The sequence below is a fragment of the Pongo pygmaeus genome, chromosome 4 (assembly GCF_028885625.2).
Source record: "Pongo pygmaeus isolate AG05252 chromosome 4, NHGRI_mPonPyg2-v2.0_pri, whole genome shotgun sequence".
Taxonomy (NCBI): domain Eukaryota; kingdom Metazoa; phylum Chordata; class Mammalia; order Primates; family Hominidae; genus Pongo; species Pongo pygmaeus.
In genome coordinates this window covers 144,152,453-144,174,576 of record NC_072377.2, presented here as the reverse complement: position 1 = coordinate 144,174,576, position 22,124 = coordinate 144,152,453, and the positions used below count along the sequence as shown (strand labels likewise).

The 22,124-nt window shown below is 57.4% G+C and overlaps 1 protein-coding gene across 4 annotated transcripts in view; it reads right to left on the bottom strand.

Moving 5' to 3' along the window:
• CXXC5 (CXXC finger protein 5) overlaps window positions 1-15,253 on the bottom strand; it is a 38,066-nt gene extending 22,813 nt beyond the window's left edge. The window contains exons 1-2 of one of the 4 annotated variants that reach the window (XM_063665535.1): window positions 15,091-15,253; window positions 14,362-14,491 (exon numbers count right to left, since the gene is read on the bottom strand). The gene's annotated coding sequence lies outside the window, so the exon portion shown is untranslated. Of the gene's footprint in view, window positions 1-10,060; window positions 10,990-11,882; window positions 11,997-12,046; window positions 12,184-14,361; window positions 14,492-15,090 lie in introns of those variants that run through there. The other 3 variants (XM_054488359.2, XM_054488360.2, XM_054488364.2) reach the window with 3 other exon arrangements.
• Between the last annotated feature and the right edge of the window lie 6,871 nt (window positions 15,254-22,124).

Below are 22,124 nucleotides of genomic sequence, written 5' to 3'. Positions count from 1 at the left end.
CTGGCCTCCCAGCCAGTGGGTGGGTGGGTGGGGGGAGGATATTTCTGTCCAGACTAAATGCAGCTCTAGGCCTCTGTCTGTGTACTCCCCCCAACCCCAGCAGCTGCTCCCAGAGGCGCCCTGGCTCTGCAGGACTGACTAAATATAGGCCCCCCACCCCAGCAAACCCCCCACGTTCACCAATTCCCAGTGGCCCCACCCACATGAGGGTAGAGGGGAAGGCTGAGGAGCCCACTGTGTGACCTTGTGGCAGCGTATCCCCCTCTCTGGGCTCTCAAGCTAGGAAAAACCAAGCATTACTCAGCTCTGGGCCCTGCCCTACCTAATGGGTGCTTTTGGAGTGTAGATTACAAAGGTGACTGGGTTGGGGTCTTCGCATAGGAGATAAGGGCTGAGGTCCCCTCCCCAGAGCACCCCAAGCGCCTTTAGGCTTATAAACATGGCCCCTGCATCCTGCCCGTTCCTTGCCCAGGCCGGGCAATACCAGGCTCCTCCAATCTGCCCTGGCCGGATCCTGGCCAGGAAACAAGTTGTGCCAGGCTTGGGGTGGAGGGGCGGGAGCATGACAGCTGCTATTTCCTGGAGGCCACAGTCGGGCACAACCCGGATTCCTGCCTGGCTCCACACTCCACCAGAGCCTCTTTGAGGCTGCAGGCCCCCGACAAGGCACCCCCTTCCCTGTGTCAGAGCTATTATCAGACCCCACAGGATCATCCCACTCCCCTCACTGCACTGGCACAGGCAGGAGGAAGGTGCCTGGATGCAGCTCGCCTCTAGGACTGGGGAAAGGTGGTCTCTGCAGGGTTCCACAGGCTGGAAGGCAGCCCCAGCTTCCCTCCTCCTGCCTGCCTGCCCACCCGGCTGCTTCCCCCAGCCCCACACGCACCAAATTCCCCACATGCCTGTCTGTCTCTGACAGCTCGCACAAATACTTGGCTGCGCGGGCACCCGCTGTTCTGAGCCTGCTGCGCCTCCTCCCTGCCTTCCCGGGGGGCTTTGCAGACGCAGCCAGGGATGGAGGGGGCCAGAGCCAACCAAGAAGCTCGGTGGGCAGTGGGAGAAAGCAAGGGCAGGAGGGACCAGCCTCAGTGCAGAAGCACCACCTCCAGCCCCCGGGGCCTGAAGGACCTGGGAGGCCACTGAGAGCCAGCCCAGGCGGGGCAGCAGCTGCCGACACCCCCACTGCCCCCGGACACCCCTGCTGCCCCCCGGAACCTCCCAGGAGGACCTTCTGGAGGCCTCCCACTTGCCTCGACCGATGAAACAGCATCTGCCACCCCCGCGGCGGCAGCTCAGGACAGGGTGGAGGGCACCACAAGGCCCCTGGGGAAGGCTTTGAAATCTGGACGTGGGCCCAGCCCCTCTTGGCAGTCCCAGCCCCCCAGCATAGGCCCAGCCTCAGAGCATGGGGGGTGCATTCCAGCCCTCCTGCAGTGTGCGGGGCACACCCGCCCAGCTGCCAGGCTTGGGATGTCTCCACTTGGACTGGCTGGGGGCCTTATTTGCCCCTATTGCCCTCCTTCCTGTTAGCCTGTCTCCCTCCCAGGAGACCAGTGGAGGAAACACTTCCTGACAACAGCTGGGATTTTCCGCTGGACACTGCGCCTCACTGGCCAGCTCCTTACCTCCCCCCACCTCAGTCCTTCCCCGGGAGTCACCAAGTCACACCCCCACCCCACATCTGCAGCAGAGGAATCCTCCCCTCCCACCCAATCTGCCACTAGCCCCAGCATCCAGGCACAGCACAGACACTGAATGAATGACCTCATGGGTAACCACCTCCATTCTGCAGATGGGCAAACCAAGGTCGGGGAGAGCCCAGAGAGCCAGGCATCCCCCACTGTGCTCTTCCTGAAAGGGGTTAACTGCAGGTCCCTTCACTATTCGTTTGCCTCCCACCACACTTTCTGCCTCAGGAGCCAGTTGAGCCTTCCCAGGCTTCTGGAGGCATTAGGATGACTCCAAACAGAATCTCTGTGTTCTGGGTTCAAATGCCCAGCTAGGCTGCTCTAGATGACACTCCCAACTCTCCTACAGTTCAACAGTGGTCTTAAAAAGAATCCCAAGGTATTCTCACGGTGACGTTAGACCTTGAAAAAAGCCTCCTCTCCCCATTGCACAGATGGGGCTGCTGAGGACCCCAAGGGAGGGGGAGCTGCAGGCGGCCATGAGTCAGAGGGGGAGCTGGGAAGCCGCCCGGCCCTGCCGGCTGTTGCTGGAAGCAACAGCCTGCATTTCCTCCTCACGCTGGTGCCTCGGGAAGCGTGGGCAGCGGGCGGGCGGGCACCGCCAAGAGGACCCCTCCTGTGCCTGTGGGCCAGCCGCATCCCCTCACTGCCTGACTGGGCCCACAGCCCACTCTCCACACCGGCTAGAGCTCCAGAGAGGGGCTGGCTAGGGGCAGAACAGGCATTTCTGTCCCAGGTATGGGCTCATGTCACCTGAGGGCAAGAGGCCCTGTGACCTCAGGGCAGCCTGACCCCTAGAGCTTCAGTGTCCCCTAGCATCAAACAAGGAGACTGAAACATGACCATTTACACTTCCTTCTAGCAGCAAAATCCATGGTTCTGTGATTCTAGAATCCCAACGAGAATCCTGACTTGAAAAATGCCTCCATTCCAAGTATTCTATCTATGATTCTAGACTCCCATGACTAAGAAATTCTAGGCCACCAAGATCTGAGCACCCCAGGAAGAAAGGGGGCCAGGTCCACTTCTGCCTACTGCTGTGAGCCCAGTTAACTAATTTCCCATCTAGTTCTGGGGGAGGTGGGTCAGGCAGGAGAGGGGCTGGGTCTCTCCCATCAGAGTCAACAGGAACTGGCATGAAGCTGTGGGGAGCCCCTGGCCCGGAGAGAAGCTGGTCTAGTCCTAGGGGACAGGCCACCTCCTCCTGGCACACACAGCCACTAATGCCACAGATGTCAGGAAGTCAGCCCACACCAGAGTGAGAGTGGGTGGTGGGGGGTTTGCATGCCTGCACCCCATCCTGCGGCTAGGAGGAAGGGAGGGAGGGCGGGCGTCAGGTCAGGGCTGGTCTCTGCTTCTCAGGTTCCAAGCCAAGCTCCACGCTTTATCTTCCTGTCTTCACCACCCACTGCTTCCTCCTTCCTGCCACAGTCCCCTCACCTCCCAGGCCAGTCCCAGCCCAGGCCAGCCGGCAGCCAGCCAGGACAAAGGCTCCCAAGCCCATCTGACAGATGGAAAAATTGTGGTCCACGAAGAAGATAGGACCTACCCCACTGGCTTGGCTTAGCAGCCTATTGCTCTCTGGCCATATCTCTCCGCCTTGCCCCTACCTTGCTTGCCAGAGTCCTCCACAGAGCCAGTGGGTCTCCACATGCCAGCCTGTCCACCAGCAACCCCCTATCCCAGTGTCCCCTGACAGTACTCATCCTCACCACCAATCATCCAGTCATTCATTCATTCACTTTTGTCTGCCCAACTAGCCTATCAGCCCATCTCCCACCACGTCCGGCCCATTGCCAAGGGTTATGGGGGCCTCAAAGAGGACAGAGCAAGGCCTGTGCCCAGCAAGCATTTAAGGAGTCCCTTTCGTGTGCCAGATAGTGTGGAAGGTGCAGGAAACAGCACGCAGAGGCCAATAGCCTGTCAAGGGCTCCGCCAGGACTCCATCCCACTAGGCAGTGGCAAGCCACAAACTCCCAAGGCCTCAGTTTCCTCATCTGTATATGGGGATGCTAACAACATGCATCTGTCCCAGGTATGGGCTCATGTCACCTGAGGCTACTGTGGGGATGAAAAAAAGTGAAAGTCATAAAGCTGTTAACATGCTGCCTGCCACAGAGAGGACTTTCGTTGGGCTACCCATTACCACTGGCTTTGTTCAATCTATTAAAACAATAGCAGTTGGCTGGGTGTGGTGGCTCACGCCTGTAATCCCAGCACTTCGGGAGGCCGAGGCAGGTGAATCACTTGAAGTCAGGAGTTCGAGACCAGCCTGGCCAACATGGAGAAACCCCGTGTCTACTAAAAATACAAAAATTAACCAGGCGTGGTGGCGCACGCCTGTAATCCCAGCTACTCGGGAGGCTGAGGCAGGAGAACTGCTTGAACCCAGGAGGTGGGGGTTGCAGTGAGTGAGTCAAGATGGCGCCATTGCACTCCAGCCTGGGTGACAGAATGAGACTCCATCTCAAAAAAAACAAAAACAAAAACAAAAACAAAATAGCAGTTAGCAGTTGGGGGCCGCAACTGATTACAGCAGCAGCTAAAGTTCTTCAAACACTTATTTGGTGCCAGGCACTGGGGGTACAAGAAGGAATCACTGCCATATCCCATTGCAAGGCTAGCAAGGAGCAGGCTTAAAAAGCCCCAGTAAGCATCTGATGAATGAGGGGATCAATGACAGGAGGCATGGCCCTGCCTGCAAGGAAGGTATAAGCCAGCATGTTTTCATGGGTGAGGGTGTCTTTCTGCACACACGTGTGTGTGTGTATGTAAACACTTAGGTGTGCTACATGTACATATGTGTGCCTGTGTGAGAGACCTGGGGATCCAGTGATGTCAGCAGCACAGCCACTCAAGCCCACTCAGGCCCCCACCTGACACCACCCCTGCCAGTGATCACAGCAGAGCCAAGGGGACTGCGCCAAGAGCAGGGGCCAGGCCCACAGAGAGAGGCCTGGAAACATGCTTTGCATAGTTCTGGCCATCGGATTACAGGCCCAGTCTAGGCCCCTACTTGGGTGTGTAGGGGCCGCTAGGTGTTGCCCCACAGGAACCCAGGCCCCCAGTGCCCGAACATTAAGCCCGTACTGGCATGGCACAAAAGTGTTCCCGCTGGCAGGCTGGGCACGTCTGAGGAGGTCAGAAAAGGTCACAGGCGAGGGAGGGAGTGCTGGGCCCAAGGGCGATGTGGGGTCTGCCAGACAGGGGAGGGCGGGTACAGGGCTCCCCGGGGGCCACCAGGCAGGCCTGGCTCTCCCCTGCTGGGGCCGGCAGCTGGAGGGGAGTAAATATAGCTGGGGCGTCCCAGCCACATTCCTGGGAGGCCAGCGAGGCCCGCCTGCCCGCTGTTCTAAGCAGAGCGCAGCAGCCAAGGCCCAGAGCCGCCACTGCCCTCTTCCCAAACAAACAGAAAAATAAATAAAACCAGCTCTCACGGCCGGCCGGCACAGCTGGTGGGGGAGGGGGCAGGAAGGGGTGGACAGTGGTTGGGGGGTGGACAGGCAGGCGGACCAGTTGCCGCGGTTTCTGTTCCACTGGGAAGGAGGAGGCCAACAAAAGAGGAAAATGGAGGAAAAGGGCAGGGAGATGGTCAGAGATGTCAGCGAAGGGAAGAGAATCCCGAAGAGATGAAGGGTGTCACAAGGCGAGGTGTGGGGAGGTAGGTCAGGAGGGACAGGGAAAGTGTCAGGGGCAGGCACAGTGGGGGACAGTTAGGAGAAGGCAGAGGCAGCCTCTGGGTCAGTAATTCAGCGGCAGGGATGCCCCAGGGGGCGGGGTGGGGTGGCAGGCAGAGACAAAGGGGGCTGTGTGGGCTGGGGCAGGGGGCCGGCTTGAAGGGCCATGAAATATTAAAGAGCTAGGCCAGTGAGTGACAGAGGTCACAGGAAGCAGGAGACTAGCCAGGGAGCAATGGGGGACCCTGAGGCGGAGGGCTGCCCCACCCACCTCTGGCCTGTCTCTCCACCACCTCCATCACAGCCAGTCTCCCCAGCTCTCCTCCTGCGATGGAGGGACAGGCTGAGGGTGGGATGGGCCGTGGGGATTAGTGATGGCAGGGAGACCTCTGCAGTTCCCTCTTCCCTAGGGCTGATCTGGGTACAGCCAGCCTTCCAAAGCTGCCAGCCAGCCACCCTATCAAGAAAGCCAGGAGGCCTGTCAACACAGCCGCTGCCACGGCACCTCCTGGGGAAGGAGCGGGAGACATCCAGCTTCTCCTTCCCAGGAAAAATCAGCCAAGCCACCACTTTCCACAGAGACCTGCGGGGAGGGACGGCTGGGCCTCACAGCTCAGCTGAGCCAGCAGGTCACCCCCCAGCCCTCCCACGCTACCCTAGCCTGGCCCCATTACTAGCTTCACGACCTCGGTCAGTCCCCTTGTCCCTGAGCCTGTGTCTTCACCAGCTCCACCCCACTCTAGGCTTGGGATGAGGAAAGAAAGAAGGCAAGTAACACCTTGAAAACATACTGAGGCCAAGCATCTGCACACATCATCCCAGAGAAGGCTACCATGTGCCCCATGTGGTCTGTCCTATTATCAGTCCCATTTCACAGATGAGGAAGAGAAAGTCAGACAAAGTGATGCGCCCATGGTCACACACCTGGTAATCAGCCGAATGGAGACAGAAGTGCTAGGTGTGAGCCACATGTTATTTTCTTAGGAGTCACGGGGGACATGCATTCCTTGTCTCTATAAAAGCCAGCGTTTACTGAATACAGATTGTAGGTGAGCACCTCTCCCTGCCAGGCACTATGCAACCATCTGTGTCCATCTGAAAATGACCTTGTGAGGCAGGCATTCTCTTACCGTCCAATTTCAGAGATTAGGAAACTGAGGTTTGTAGAGATAACACAACTGGCCCAAATGTCACACATCCAGCTAGGCAGTGACATGTCCAGGATTTGGAGTGAGATCTGATGGACTCTAGAGCCACTGCTCATACACACTTGTCTGGGTGGGGGTTAGGAGGAGCCGGTAGGAGTGGAGCTCAGTGGTTCAATTGGCTCTGACAAAGGACACCCAGAAAAGGTCAAAAACAAGGTCACAACTGCTGTGGGGGGTTGGGGAGATGGCAACTGCTTTGAGGATGGGAGAGGGGCAGAGCCTGTAGGAGCCCCAGGTGAGGGTACAAGCTAGGGTCCTGGCTAGAGTGATCTGCTTGGTCTACCCAGAGCCCCTATACCAGGTAACACCAGCCCTGCCCCAGTGTGAGGATACTGAGGCTGACCCAAAAAGGGCCAGTGGAGCCCTGGTCTTGTTGGTCCCCAGGGTTCTAACCTGTGCTCTGGGGCCAGGGTGCCTGGAACTAATCACCTCTCTAGAGCCCCTAGTGCTGTGGAAGGCGGGGCAGGATCCCCTCCCTCCCTCCTAGGCCCTGTGAGCCCAGAGGGAGGCCAGCATCAGAGGCAGGAAATGAAGAAGAATTTGCGATCTAATTGAGCTGGCGGGGGATTAGGCGGCAGAATGCAATTACAGGGGCTGGAGCGGGGCCAGGGCACTGACACCCCAAGATGTGGTCTGGCCCAGGTGACTTGGCCCAGTCAGTCTCTGGCCAGAGACACTAGACTTGGGGTTGGGAGTATGGGTACAGGAAAAGGTTGGGACCAGACTGCTTCTCAACATACAGAGGACTGCAGGGTTCCAGCTCCACGTAATACCCAGAAGCAAGAAGTTTTCCTGGGAATCCTCCCCCAGGGAACAAGCCTATGGACTCTCATCTGGGGATTTGGCAGCCAGACACACATGCTCTCACAGGCTCCGTTCATACATGTGCAAGCATGTGCTCACACTCCCAGGTAAGCCCCACATATCCACATTCACCTGCATAGGGGCAGGCTTCCCAGCCTGGAGACACACAGGCTGGCCCTTTGCTGCCACTGGCTCCACCAAATGGTGGGTTGTGGGGGCACAACCCCCTCCCTCAAGAAAACCCACCCATGACCTTAAAATCCTTTTATTCCCGTAATCACATGCTACCACTGCCGTGGATACACGCTGTCACCCCAGCCCCAGCCTGTCTCCCTCTGCGGCTTCCAAAACTCCCAGCAGGCAGGCAGACGGGGAGGCTGCCCAGTTACTGCTGGGGAGGGAAGGGGTGTAGGGGTTGCAGGGGGAAGGACTGGGTGTGAGAGGTTCAATTCTACACACACACACTCCATGCTACACACACATTCAGGGCCTCAAACAACCAGAAGGGGAGATTCAGTAAGACAGAGATACAGAAAGAAAGGAAAACATAGCCAGCCGCCACCACAGACAGAGAGAAACCACTGTCCATACAGCACAGACGGGCCCACTCCCACATTCACAATTCAGACACACTCTACTCAGAGTCAGATCCCCCAGATTTATAAGCATATACAAAGCACACAGATACACACAAATCACAAATCCAAACTCTCCAAAATTCCAAGCACACACAACTCACAGAATATATTCATCCCCAGATTCACAGGGACATAGCCAGTCTTCAGAAATACAATCTCAGATTCACAAACACACATGTACACATACACTACAGATCCACACACTTCTAGATCAGGACAGATATACATGCCCTGATTCATAAATCCATGTATGTTCAGACTCCCACACCCTGAGACAGACACTCAACACAGAGATTCACAGATATAGATACACTACTTAGAGACACACATGTCCTGAGTCATAAGCACACATTACCCAGATTCCCACATCCCAGAGCAACAGACTAGTGCCCACACAGCCTCATCTCTGTCAGCTGACACTGCCTCTGGCTTTAGGGGGCAGGTGGAGGGTTGGAGATTCTTGGGTCTTTGAGGGGGCAGTCCTTTCTCATTGCTCGAATCCAGGAAGGGTGGGCTCAGCGTTGGGGGGAGGTGAGGGGGAAGTAAGAGAAAGCAGAAAAAAACTTTAGTGGGATATTCTTGTTGGGCAGTAGCGCGTGAGTAACGGGGGAGGCTTTTTGTGGTCTGGTGAGTTCCAGCTATGAGTGAGAGTTTAACTATTAATACACTTAATCAAGGACACTCCACACACACACACACACACACACGCGCGCGGCTAGGATGGGACCAGGTGGTGGGGGTAAGAGAGGGAGAGCCCCAGAAAAAAGAAAAGAGGGAAAGCCCCAATCAGGGCCCCAGGGGGCGGGGAAACGGGGCGGAGCTTCTATCCTGGGCCTGCCTCCAGAGCTGGAGCAGTGATTCATTTGTGTACCACCAGAAGGGTGGGGTTTGATACACAGTAGGTGCTCAATACAAACATATTGCGCCAACAAATGAATAACATATAAAGAGTGGGCAATAGTAACAGTAATAACAATGTGTGAACCCCCCCATTCTTGTTCAATTAGGTCATGCCCCAGAGCATCATGCTTGTTAATTCGGACTAAACGGTCAAGCCACCAGACAGGGGCTCTAGGAACCCAGGCTTGGGTCTGGCTCACCCATATTCCCTCATTCCTCCACCCTATCCTGCAACCTGGAAAGTCAGCCCAGCCCACATCCCTCTCTCCCTCCTAGCAAGACCCCCTCCATTCCATCCTCCCATAAACAACAAGGTGCAGTCAGTCCTAAAGAAGGCAGGGTATTTCATTCTCCTGGACTTGTTTCTTCACCCAGATACAAGCCTGCCCCCACACTCCTATGGGTCTCAGTTTCACATGTGCCAAATGGGTAGGAGGCAGGCTGAGCAGGAAAGGGGCAGCAAGAGTTGAGGGTCACAGTGGGAACCCATGGAACATGGGCCTGTGCTAGCCGGGGCCCTGGATGCAGAATCCTCCCCTCCCCTTCCCCCACCCACCCCAGCCCAGCCCAGCCCAGCCCAGCCCAGCCCAGCCCAGCCAAGCCAAGCCGGGTGGACATTCCAGGCCTCACGTGATAAAGACGAGGCCACTGGCCCTCGGGTAAGTCAACAGGCTCTGTCGCGGGAGAGATAGGAGGCCCTGGCCAGGGTCACCTGCTGAGCGGGGAAAACGGCCAGGACCAGATACACACATAAATAAGGCACCAATCCGACAGCCAGCCAGCCAAGGGTCTGTCTTCTGCAGAGTCTCACCTTGGAAAGGGAGGTGGCATGGAGAGGGAGGCCAAGGCTAACTAGGGGCGTCCCTGGGAGAGACCCAGCTACTGCGAGGATGAGGGGTAGGGGGGTTCTACCCAAGTTCCAGGGGCTGGCTGGGAACTCAGAGGCCAATCTCCCTCAGCTGTTCCCATCTCTTACCAGGGCAAAAATCAAACCATCACCCCCTCTCCCTCCTCCCCAAGGAGAGGACAATTTCCGTTCTGGGAGGGGGGTGACAGCTGCAGAGCGGGCCACTCCCCACCCCCCCAAGCTCCAGCCTGACTCTCATCTAGGGAAACTGCTAAATCAACAATACGCAGTTACTTACGGGTAGGTAGCCCGCCAGCCTGAGTTTCCCCGCATGGCTCTCAGAAAGGGGTTTAGAGGGGGCTTCGGTCTCAGTTCCCGGTTTTCTAGTGGCGGTTGGAAACCAAGGCACGGGCATCTTTCAGGAGGGGGACCAGGTGAAGCTTAGGCCAGTAGGCCCCCCCAAAACGTCTAATTTAAATACTCCCAACTGCAAAGGACAGACGCCCCTCACCCCGCGGCCTGGGGCAGCTGAGGTGGCGCCGGGCGTTCAAATCGCGCTCCAAACAAGTCCGCAGCGACCGCGCTCGCAGCCCCCGCCAGGCGGCCCCAGCGGAAAACTTGAAAGGGACTCTGTTTGCCGGCGGCCCTGGGGCGGCTCCGGCGGGGGCGAGGGCCGAGCGATCTCACACAAGCCCCCTCCCCAACGCTTCCAAAGAAAATGCGGGGGTTGGGGGGCAGGGCCCACCACAAATCCAAGGGCTCCAAACAGCGCCCGCCGCGCGGGGAAAGGTGCGGGTCAGGAGTCTGGTCCGCTGGTCACCCCCTTAGCTCCCCCTAATCCGAAGACGCGACTCTCAGACCACCCAAGGTCCAGGGGGTAAAGGAGGGCGCGGTTGCCAAACCTTCAGACCCCCGTCGCGGGAGACTTCAGGGAGCGGGTCTTTCCGAATGAGTCACTACAGAACCCCCCAAATTTAGTGGTGCTTCCTTGCAGCCCGAGGCACCAGCCCAACTCCGCGCACCCCTTCAGATTCCCGGGGGGGAAAAAAGAACAAAAAGAGATCTTGCTCCCACTTTGGGCGCTTCAGCTCTTCTGACAGGTCCCGAAGGTGGCCCCCCATTTAAAAACCGGGGTCACTCACTTTCCGTCGATCCTACAAATAAACAAAGCCAGGCCCACCCCGCGCTCCCCGCCGGAAAGCAGCCCATTCCGGGCGAGGACAACTTCCCCCAGCCAGAAAATTAACACATTCCTCTCGCGGCGGTTCAGCCCCTCACTCCGCTCCTGGGAAGCGAAGGGGAGGGGGGCTCGGGCCGAACTTCATGGGTAAATTTGGGGCCACAGCAGCGTGGCAGACGCCTGGGACGTACGCCCCCCACAGTTCCGCAGCTAGAGGAACACCCCCATTCTCCCTCCCAGGCTCTGCACGCTGCGTGGCCCACGCGGGGCTCGGGAGACAGCTCAAAAGACTCCCCAAGGCTGGGAAAGGAGGGAGGGAGGGGCCGCGGGGCACCATGGTGGTGGGGGAGATACTTTGATGGAAAAAAAAGGTCAAACTTCATCAGCCCGCCGGGCACCCCGCGGGCAGCGGGGGCGAGGAGCCGGAGGAAAAATGCAGAAGTAGCCGCCGCCTCTTCCAAGTGGTGGGGGAGGCTCAGCAACGCGTGGTCGAGAGCTTCCAGAGCAGTTAACGTCGCCCCTCAACACAGGGCTGCGAGTGGGGTCTGATGGGGGCAGTGCGCGCCAGAGATCTACAAGCAGCCGCCCCCGCAGGCTGAGCGCCCGCCCAACGCCAAGAGGTGAGGACCCCGGGCGCCCGCCGCCCCAGCGCCCGGGAGCTGGAGTAGTGGGGGGGGGCGGCACCCCGCAGGGAGCGTCCCAGCCCCACTCCACGGCGCCCAAGCCGCCGTCCCAGACCCTAAAACCCCTCTTTTTGTCTGAACTCAGTGATCTGCGACCGAGCATACTGCGGCTTAGGGAGGCTTGGGTATAGCAGCGGCCACCAAGCGATCACCGGCGCTAGGTCTCCCAGGCTCCGGGGCTCCGCGGCTTATCCTGCGGGCGCCCCCCGCCCCTCCCAAACACGGACCCCTCCTTCCCCGTCCCCGGCTCTCCGCACCTGAACTTCGGGGAAACCCGCGCAGCCAAACTTTCCGCCGACTTGCAGCGAACTCCGGCCCCGGCCGCGCACCGAACCCCGGGGGAGGAGAGGGAGGTAGGCGGGGAAGGGGAGGGGGCCGGCCTCCGGGGGGGGTCGAGGGAGGGCCGTGGCCCGACACCTACCGGCTCTCCGAGTCGTCCAAGCCGCCACCGCCGCCGTCGCCGCGAGGCCGAGGGGGAGGGGCGGGGCAGGGAGCTGCGCTCCGCTCCGGGCACCGCCGCCGCGGTGCGCTTCGCTCCAGCAGCCAGCAGTGCCCGGGTCCGGAGCCCGAGTCGCGCCGCCGCGGCTGGCCCGAGACGGGGAGGGGGGGGAGCCTGCAGCACCTGCCCCTCCTCCCCCTCCCCGCGGCCCAAATTAAAAAACAACAAAAAGCAACTAATCACCCCCGAGCTGAGCGCGGCTCGCGGGCGGAGGGCTTAGCGTGCGGCGCCCGGACTCAGCAGGCGGCGCGCATGGCTGGGCGCGGGCTGGGCAGGGCTGGGACGCGGGGCCCGGCTTCAGGGGATAAGCCTCTGCCGCTCTTCTTGCTCGGCTCGGGCGCCTGCTCTTGCCGCCGGTGCCGCCTCTGCTGCCGCCGCCTCTACATCCCCACTCAGGCTCAGCCGCCTCTGCCGCCGCCGCCGCGCGCCCGCCCGGGCAGGAGCTATGAACGCTGCCCGGGGGCTGCCGGCAAAACCCGGACCGGACTCGCCGCTCCCTCCTCCCCCCAACCCCCTCCACCTCGGCTCCCCTCCCTCCTCCCGCCGCCTCCCTCCCAGCGCAGCTCGGGCCACTTGGACGCCGCGGGCTCTGAGGCAGGAGCTGCAGCCGCTGCGCCTCGAGCTCCTCGCGCCCTGACGCGGTCCACCCAGGCTCAGCTCCCTCGCGCGCCCTGTCTTCGCCTATTTCCCGCAACTTTACAAAAAAAAAAAAGGACGACCTCCCCGCTTTGGTGAGGCAGTCTGGGTTTAGAGACGCACCTCCGGGGAAATCTGCTATCTTTCTGCCCCCTCTAGAGCGGGGCCAGAAGCTTCGAGGACCGGGAGGGAGAATTTGGCCGCGCCCCCCAGCTCAGGTGCGCGGCGGGCCAGAGATTCCTAGCCGAGGGTCTTGGGAGGTAGACGCGTGTTCCAAGACCCCACCCTTCCAAGAGCGCCTTAATGGATTCAGTGGGCACTAGGGCCTCGGGAGAAAAGGGGCAGAGATTCCCGTTCCCATTTCTCAGATGAGGAAACTGATCCGAGAAAGGATATTTTATCTCTTAGGCAGGCACCAGCCTCAACTCTTGAGTCCCGGGGCTAAAACGACTACGTACATTTGGTGCCCTGAGACCATGGCCTACGCACTCAAAACCCGAAACAATGCTTGGAACAGCAGCGCTCAATAGGTACTGGTTGAAAGACAGAAGGAAAACTCAGCCTTGCCAGAGTAGGCTCCAGTGGGGACAGAGTTGGGCCCGCATATTCCGCTTTCACTCCATCAGTGGCCTTCATATGCCCATCTTGGGCTAATTCTGCTGTTGCAGATGTCTTCACCTCACGTACCCATGGTGCAAGCCCCGGGCTCATATAATCCCAACTGCATATAATCCCAAAGTGGAACTTTTCTCCAATTCTTTGGGATTCGTGGGAGAGGGTTTGTGCAAGGCCGACCTTCCTCTGCGAGGCGAAGAAAACGCAGTCCCCAGACCCAAGCAGGGGAGGGAGAGGGAGAGGGCGGTTGGGGAAGTCAGCCTAGGGTTAAACGTTACAGCCTGAGATCGATTGGGGCCCAGATAACAGGGAGTTAACTGTGGCGATCTGGGCGCCTGCAGCCACAGGCGCGGCCTCGGTGGGAGAAGCGAAACTGTCTCCCACCTCGCTGCTTCCTCTCCTCTGCTCTGCGCAGCCTGGCTGTCTCCGAGGTTGGCGCGAGGGCTATGGAGCATGGATCTCCTGGCAGCAGCAGCTGGTGCCCACCTTCCTTCCACGCCTTCTATATGTGGCCTTGGGGCCTTGACCCAGCCGGGGTGGGGTGAGGGGAGGTGTCAAAGGGCAGAGCTCATCTGGAATGTGTTGCCTCTCTGCCACTCCTGATATCCAAGACCACACGAAGTGACCCCTCCCCAGACATCGTGGACACCTGCTCTCAACCAGTTCCTTCGAATGCTGAGAAGTGATCTCCCTTAACTACTATCCCAAAAAATGGCTCCCCTGGGGAGGCGTTTAGTCTTTCTCCTCCTTGCCAGCAGTCCTTTTAATGCCCCCCTCCAAACAAATATCCCATGTGAGTAAAAGTAAGGTGCTTGCTATGGAAACCGTTTTAAGACGCCCATCACCCCCAGAAGATCACTTCCAAACTGCTTAAAGATAGGTATGCTGGGCCTCAGTGTGAATGTCAGGCACTGTGTTGGGCACTGACCGTGCAAAGAAAAAGGAAGCAAAATCCCAGGTGCAGGATCTCCGAGCATTTAACTCACCTCCATCTACCTTTTCTGGGGAAGCTGAGGCACAGACTGTGAGGGAGGACCTGCTCCCTGGGAGTCAGCAGCAGATCTCAGCGGGTTAGGATCCATGAAGTGAAACTCTATTCCACAGATCTCCTGAAGCCTAAGGTCAGTACAGAGTCAGGTCATGCACACCCCACAAAAAGCTTTATGCTGGGGTCCATGGCGGAGGGTGGGTAGTAATTCCACTTTAGGGAATTGCTATTACCCACTTTTTTTTGAGACTTATGCCCCCACCCCCACCCCCAAATCAGGCGGGAGGCCAAGGAGCCACAGCCTGCGATGGAGGAAGGCCAGGTGGTCCCAGTGGTGATGGCTTCCTCAGGGAAGGGGTGTTGACTTGTCTGGCCCAGTTTAGGGGGTGGATGTTGGAGTTTTCCCTTGCTGGAAATTAACACCTCGGGAGGGAGACCTAGACTGTCACCTATCCAACCCATGTGGGAGCCACAAAGGAAAAGGGCAGAATTGTCCACACAGAAAGTGTTACAGAAACAGAAAATGTCATGTGCAAGCCATCCACAAAGAACTCTCCACCACAGATGCCAATGAGACAAGTGGGGGACATCCAGGAAGGATGGGGTGAGGATCTCTGCCCTTGGGTGAGACTGTCCCCACCACAGCCCCCTTCCCCAAGAAGAAGGGAAGCCTGGTTCACTATTCTCCCACCTCTGCCTACCTCAAAAAGGAGAATTGAAGTCTCACCTTGCTATTAAACTTTTTGCTGAGTTTTTTGAACCAATCGGCCTTCAAGTCAGGAAGAAGCTCCTTCAGTCTCCAGCACCACTGGGGGAGATGGCCCCGGCATCGCCAGCCTTGTCTTCTAGGGAGGGGTGCGTCCGCCCAGGACCCTGGATTGTGCTCTCCTGGATCCTGCTGATAACACCCATGGCTGGTATTTGTGCCCTTACCCTGAGCAGGGCATTGTGCTAAACAGTTAAGGTACATTATCTTATTTAGCCCTTATAGCAGCCCTTGCAATAATGTCATCCCCATTATTCAGATGAGGAAACTGAAATGAGATTGGCATCAGAGCTGTTCTCAAACCCCTGAGACCATGTGCTATTCTAGGGAGGCTTTCCACAGCCTCCAGTGAGGCTCATCTGCTTCACATCCTGCAGTGGTTCCTCACAGACTACCCTACTCAGCCTGGCTTCCCTAACTGGCGCTCTTCCCTGCCAGGCCCTGCTGACCAATGCCATCTAACACTGGCAATTCCCTCTGACACCCCAAGACTCCTCTCCAGGTTTCCAGAGCTTTGCATGTACCATTCCCTCTGCCAAGATAGGCCTCATCAAGCTCACCTCATGAACTCCTCATGGAAGACCAGGAGCACATATCACCTGGGAACCATCTCAGACTGCCACTTCCAGCCTGAGTTTGGGCCATACCTACAGGGCCACCACTAGCCTTTGTGCAAATCAGAAAAAGGTACCCACTTTTGGCAGATACAGGAAACCATGAAGGAGGTCACAGACTGCCTTTCAGCTTCCTAGCTCCCTTTGCTAGGTGCCTTTTTGCAGTGCATGCACAGGACAGATGTACTCTATGGCCTGACTTTAGGTCCCTCATCTGGCTTTGGGACCCCTCCTATGGCCACAGTGACCACAGTGCACAGAAATAGCTTTTATTTGCTCATCTCACTACTTGTCTCCTCGCCACCACCTCCCGCCATGAAAATTCTTTGAAGGTAAGGAGGATTCCCCTACCTGCCTTGGGCCCGAAGCTTGGCCTCCAAAGAGGTACCAGTAATAACAATTGTAGCCAGAATCTTTCTGAGCTCTTGCTTGTCAGGGACCATGCTAATTGCTTTTTGAACATAGGCTTATTAAATCCACAGGCTTGGACACCTGTGCGAGGTTACAAAGTAGCAAAACCAGGATTTCAATCCATGCCTTGTCTGAGGAATTTTCCATGACTGCCATTTATCTGCTAATATCTGTCATTGATTAAACATCCAGTGACTGGAAATGGCCACATGGAGAGGAGTGTGGGACTTAGGGTCTCCAATAAAGATGGCCAATCTGGAACTCGGTCTAAGGTTTACCCTTCTTTGGGCCCCAGTTCTGTCACCTGTATCACAAAGGATGGGAGCAAAGGCATTTGAAACCCTGCCTGCTGGGGCAGGGCACAGGATAGTGTTCAGTGGGGTCATGCTGGACTGTGACCTCAGCCAAAATCCCAGGGCAGGCCTGGGGGTGCAAACACAGGCAGAGGCAGGGAGGAGCCTAACCGCACGAGACTGTGGCCCCAGGCCTTTGGGTCTGGGCCCTCATGCACTGACCACTGGACTTTAGGTCCTCCCCACCCCACCCCCATGACCTTGAAGGAGCAGAGAGCTGTGAAATGAAAATTCAAAAAGTCAGGTCTCTCAAGTAACCCAGGCTTGCCCATTCCTGAGAAGTCAGTTTGGTGGCCGATGCCTGGCCTTGACCTGTATAAACAGAGGGGAAGGGATGAGGACAGAAGGAAGACTCCAGTCCCAGAACAAAATGACTCTGGGGACAGAGGCTGAGAGAGAGCAGGAAGCAAGCCATATTTCCCATTGCCCGGGCACAGCTACATACACACCATAGACAATGAGATACAGCCCTGTTCTCAGTCAGGCACAGAGAACTCAGCCTGTATATGGGATATTGATGAGGAGAGGGACAGTTTGGGGGCTGTCGTGCCCCTGACAATAACCCTTAGCTTCTCTAGACACAATCGTGTTTCAACTCTGTCCTATGGGAGTGGGACTTAGTGCTCCCAGAGGCCAAAGCTGTGGCTCCAGCCTCCCCGCCGCACTTCAGGAAGAGGGAGGGAGAGCATTGCTGAGAGGTGGGGAGGTAACTGAATGGGGCCTTAGGGGAGGCAGAGGGCACAGTGTCCCAATCTGGAGCCCTACACCTGGAGGAGGGGTGCCCTGGGCAGGAGAAGCCAGCCTGCCCTGAAAGTGCCCTGCCCGACCCAAAGCCTGAAGGCTAGGGTGTGGTGGTGTGGGGGAAGCCTGCTGGAGGAGGCAGGGTGGGGCTCAGCCTCCTGTCTACAAATCTGGTCCTGGAGGGCAGTGCAGGGTCAGAAATGGCCCGCACTGAGACTTCCAAAAATGGCCCAGCCTCTTTCTCTTCAGACCTGGGGCCCCAAGACCCCAGCTACCACCCCCTACTCTGCCCTTCCCTTCAGACTCCAAGGAATGGGGTGCTCAGACAGTGCTTGGGGGTGGGCCCAGGATGAACTGCTCTTTGAACTGGTGAGACTGGTTCTGTGTCTAGCCGCCTGGGCAGTCACGGGGTTGCCTGCCAGGCCTCGGAGGAGGGAGGCCTCAAGAAAGGGCCCCTCGTAAATCGTTAACTCCCAGAGCCCAGCCGCCGCTGGGTGCCCTGGGCCCCACCCCCAGTCGTGACTCTGGTCCTGAGAATGCCCATCCCAGCCCAGAAGTCAAAGGTGAGAGGTCAGAGCCAGAGGTCTCAGCACCTGGACAAGTCCTTCCCCCAGCTAGCAACAGGGAGGGGAGCAGGAGGGCTTTCTGTGGGGACGCTGCTTCCTTCGAATCCGGAAGCTTTTCATCCTCGTCTGCCCTCGTCCAGCCTTCTTGCATCCCTGACCTTTGCCTCTCAGGGGAGGCAGGCCTCTGGGTGGGCTTCCTGGGGCAACCCCTGGGCAAGTCCCAATCCCACCAGTCCTTTCTCCTCCTGGAGATAATTATGCCATTCCCACTCACTCCACCTCAAAGGCGTCACCAGGACTAGAAGGTGAATGAGATGAGGAAAAGAACTAGATACTGTTCAGAATTGGGACAGGACCCTTTGTAGAGAGGCACTGTGTTAAGTGATCCCTCCACCAGCATGCTAGGTCATCTGTTTAGCAATCTCATTCCCACTTAGCAAATAAGTAAACTGAGGCTCTGAGAGGGGAGTGACTGATTCACCCAGGCTATGGCGGCTGTACAGGAAAGGGCTTGGATTTGGTCCAGTTTTGTGCTATCATGCTGAGCCTTGAATGGGGTTCAGCCCTCTCCTCAAATTCCTAAGCTACAGGTGTGAGGACACACCCTAAAGGCAGAATGGGCTGGACAACCCCTCTCTCCCACGGAAACACTGTCAGGGGCCCCTGAGATGGGGGCAGATGGGGGAGTGTATGTGGGCAGAAGACGGTCATGCCCCCCCTCACCTCTCCGAGCTCCTCCCCGAGGGCAACCCTCCCCCAGGTCACACCCTGATAGGTGCCACCACAGAGGAGACTTGGTTGCTGTCCCCCACCCCGCCCTCAAGAAAAATTCTCCAGACAGACTAATGAGGAGGATTGATGGTGCTACCACCCTTTTCGCTAGGGAGGCATCTCAGAAGCCGAGGAGACGAGAAAAAACAACATCAACTTTTAATCGAGATTGCAGATTCAGAAAAGATTCATAAGTGAAATGATTCCCTAAGGAAATATAAAAAGTTACTTACGGCATTGCTAAATTGGGCATACTTCAATCAGGGGCTGTTGAGAAATCATTAAGATATACAAGATGATGTTTTAGATATATGTGAGCTCCGTCAGGAGGGCTGGCTATTGCTCCAGCTAGAGAGAGGGGATCTGGTCCTGAGCTGGCTGGCCTCCTGTGTCACCCACCTCAATCCGGGGGAAGAAGGAGAAAATGAAGAGAATCCCTACCTGCCAGGCTCCAGAGGCCACTGCCCAGAGACTGCAACTGTGTCCAGGGGCCCAGAGACTACAGCAAGGGAGAGTGCAGCAGTGGGGCTGTGGTTAGATGGAACTGTTTATTGTTGGAAGTAACTTTTTTCCTCTTTCAAATGGCATAATGGGGAATGGTAGGGCTATAACTATCTACTTCCCTTGAAATACTAAAGAGGGGACACCCCCTTCATATCCCGATCCCTTTCCCTGTTCCTTGAGTTGGCCTGAGGAAGTGGGCACCCTACTTGGAGACAGAATTACCAGAATACACTCTTAGACCTATGCCTGAGATCTTTGCTGGAGGGGTGAGGGATGGGGGAGATCACTCTGTTTGGTCACTCCCTCCAGGGAACACTAGGGGAGTGAACCATCCTAGGGAATGTTCTAGGATGATCACTAGCTTTTGAGGACATCTTCCCCTCCCCACTGCAGCCATTTTCTCAGGTGGAAGGCTTACCTGAGGCTCCACCTTCCGCTCTTGCTGCAGCCTGGGAGGGGTTTTTTTTCCTCAGGCCTAGGGACTTTCAGAGTGAGTCTGGGACATCAGTGAAACATGGGAGTGACAGGGTCACAATGCATACTGATCTTTCCGTCTGTGCACTCCTGGGGCTCAGGAGAGGGATAAGGCCTTACCCATCTCCATGCTGTCCAGGGCCTGGTTCCACTTGGTGCTAAATGTTTAGGGAAGGCATCGGGATGTGGCTGGACCAAGTCTGTTCCATGTCGGGGGGTAGGGCACAGGAAAAAGAGAGATGGACCAGGGCCTGCTGTGGGGGATCTAGTGGCCACACCTGGACTCCTTTCCTTAGATCCATCTGCCTGGGTGAGCCCCCTCCTCCATCGCCAAATCATCCGGGAAGGCAAGAAACCCGAGCCGGATGGTGGTGGCCACGCTGCCTTGCGGGTGACCCGAACCCGATCCCAGGCAGGTCCTAGCCAGGCCAAGGCGCTATTTTAAACCCCAGCCCCAAGCTGCCGCCTTAGCCCGCCAGGCCATCTCTGATTACAAAGCCACTGCCCACCTCCCAGTCACTTCTTCCTCCCTGCCCTGGGACCCCCTAGGCTGGTGCTGGGTTCAGTGTGTCTTGGGGCAGTCTGTCAACTGGCACCAATGCTCCTCTCCATCCCCCAGCCCTGTCCACTGAGGCACCCTCATTCCTCCCCACACACAGGGATTCATCGAGCTGTATTCTGACTGAGATTTCTCCCATGGATGAGTTATCTTCCCCAGGAATGAGGGCACACCCTGGCCAGAAAGCCTGCAATGCTGGGCCCAGTTTCTGCTGGGGTCAGAGCTTGCAGGCCATTATAGGGCTGATGCTATAGGAAGAAAAGAAGTAGGTTAGACAGATATAGGAACTTCCCGGCAGTGAGACTGTGCACAAGAGTGCTTTCCCTCCTGTCTTCCTGGGCAGGAAGAGGAAGAAAATGTCTCCAGAGGGAGCCCCCTCCCCAACCCCCTGGTTTAAAGGCTGTGAGTTAGGGGACTCTGTACCATTTAGCCAACCCATAGTGCCTTCCTCCCTCCCACTTTCCTGGAGGGGGCAGTTGCTCAGTGCTCAGGTGGCCCAGCTATCAGCTGGTTGGGCCGGCAGGACCTGTGTCCATAATCCTTTCTCTTACTCGGCAGTAGCAGTAGCCCCCACTAGCTCTCCAGCCCCAACACCAGCCCAAAACCGACCTAGAGGGAGGCAGCAGAGACACTGCCAGGGTGCCACGGGAAGGGAGAAGGCTGGTCATCTGTGCTGGCTACCCCTATCTCAAGCTGACTAGATAGAAGGATACCTAGGCAGCCCAAGTGCCCACTGACCGTGTCTGCTCCCCCGCCCCCATGACTCGTAGCCTCAGCAGTGAGGTGTTGGCACCAGGCCTGGCGCAGCTGAGCAGTGACGCCAACAGCCCTGCCATCTCAGGCAAGCATGGTTTGCTCCAGCCTGGCAGTTGGGACCATGATGGGGGTGGGGCATCTCCCACCCTTCTGGGCCCGAGACAGCAGGGGACAAGGCTGTTTTGGAAGGCCTCTCTACCCTACTATGGCAGATCTTTGGCATCCCCATGGGAGTCCTCGCCACTTCCTCCAGGGGACTGGTCCTGAGGTTAGACCAGTGGTTCTAAACTAGAGAACCTCCCAGGGGATATTTGGCAATGTCTGGAGACATTTTTGGTTGTCACTACCATTACTGACATCCTACAATGCAAAAGATAAAAGAATTAAATGGCCCAAAATGTCAATAGTGTGAAGTTGAGAAATCCCAGGTTAAACCCTGGAAGGAATTCCCTGACTGATCTGGGAGTACGGAAGGTAGCAGGAGGCATTCTCCATCCCCCACCACACATGCAGGGGCCAGGGCTCCTCATCTCCCGCCTCCACAGGCAGAGAAGGCCCTTCTGCCATTCTGACTTCCAAGGCCCTTTGTGGCCCTAGGAATGTGGTAAGCTGCCTGCCTGCACCCCCTACCCACACACCAGCCTCTGGGCTTATTAGAAAAGGTGTCCACGATGGAGGGCCTGGCAAAGCTCTTCACCTGAGCATGGAGAGGGGCTCACAAGTCCCACCTCCAGGCAAACTCTACAGAGCCCTCCCCACATGGGGATTTTAGGACTATGGAAAAGGGTAGGGGCTGTCCAGCCCCTCCAGGGGGCTGGTTGGAAGCTCTGGCCTCCTCCTCCTCCTCCTCCTAATCTCCCCACCCCCTTTCATTTCTATTTAGGAGGCAGCCATGGTGGCTCGGCTCCTGTCTCCGGTTTCCTAGGGAGCTCTGCTGAAGCAGCCCAGCCTCCGTGGGTCCATCTGTCAGGGAGGCTGTTCCGCCCCATCGATTGCTGTTCCCAGGGGGCTGTGCTGCTCGAGGGACCCAATGTGGCCGCCAGATAGGAGGGAACCACATGGATTAGAGACGGAGGAGGGGTCAGCTTGGCAGTAGGCAAAGCCAAGAGGGACTGACAGTGCAGCAAGAAGGCATAAAGCTAGACAGGCATGAGAAATGCAGAGGGCCAGGGGCAGTGAGGCAGGAGGCTGGCTGGAATGACCTCTGAAGCTGGCTTGCACCCTCAGGATTCAGTTTTGCATTTAG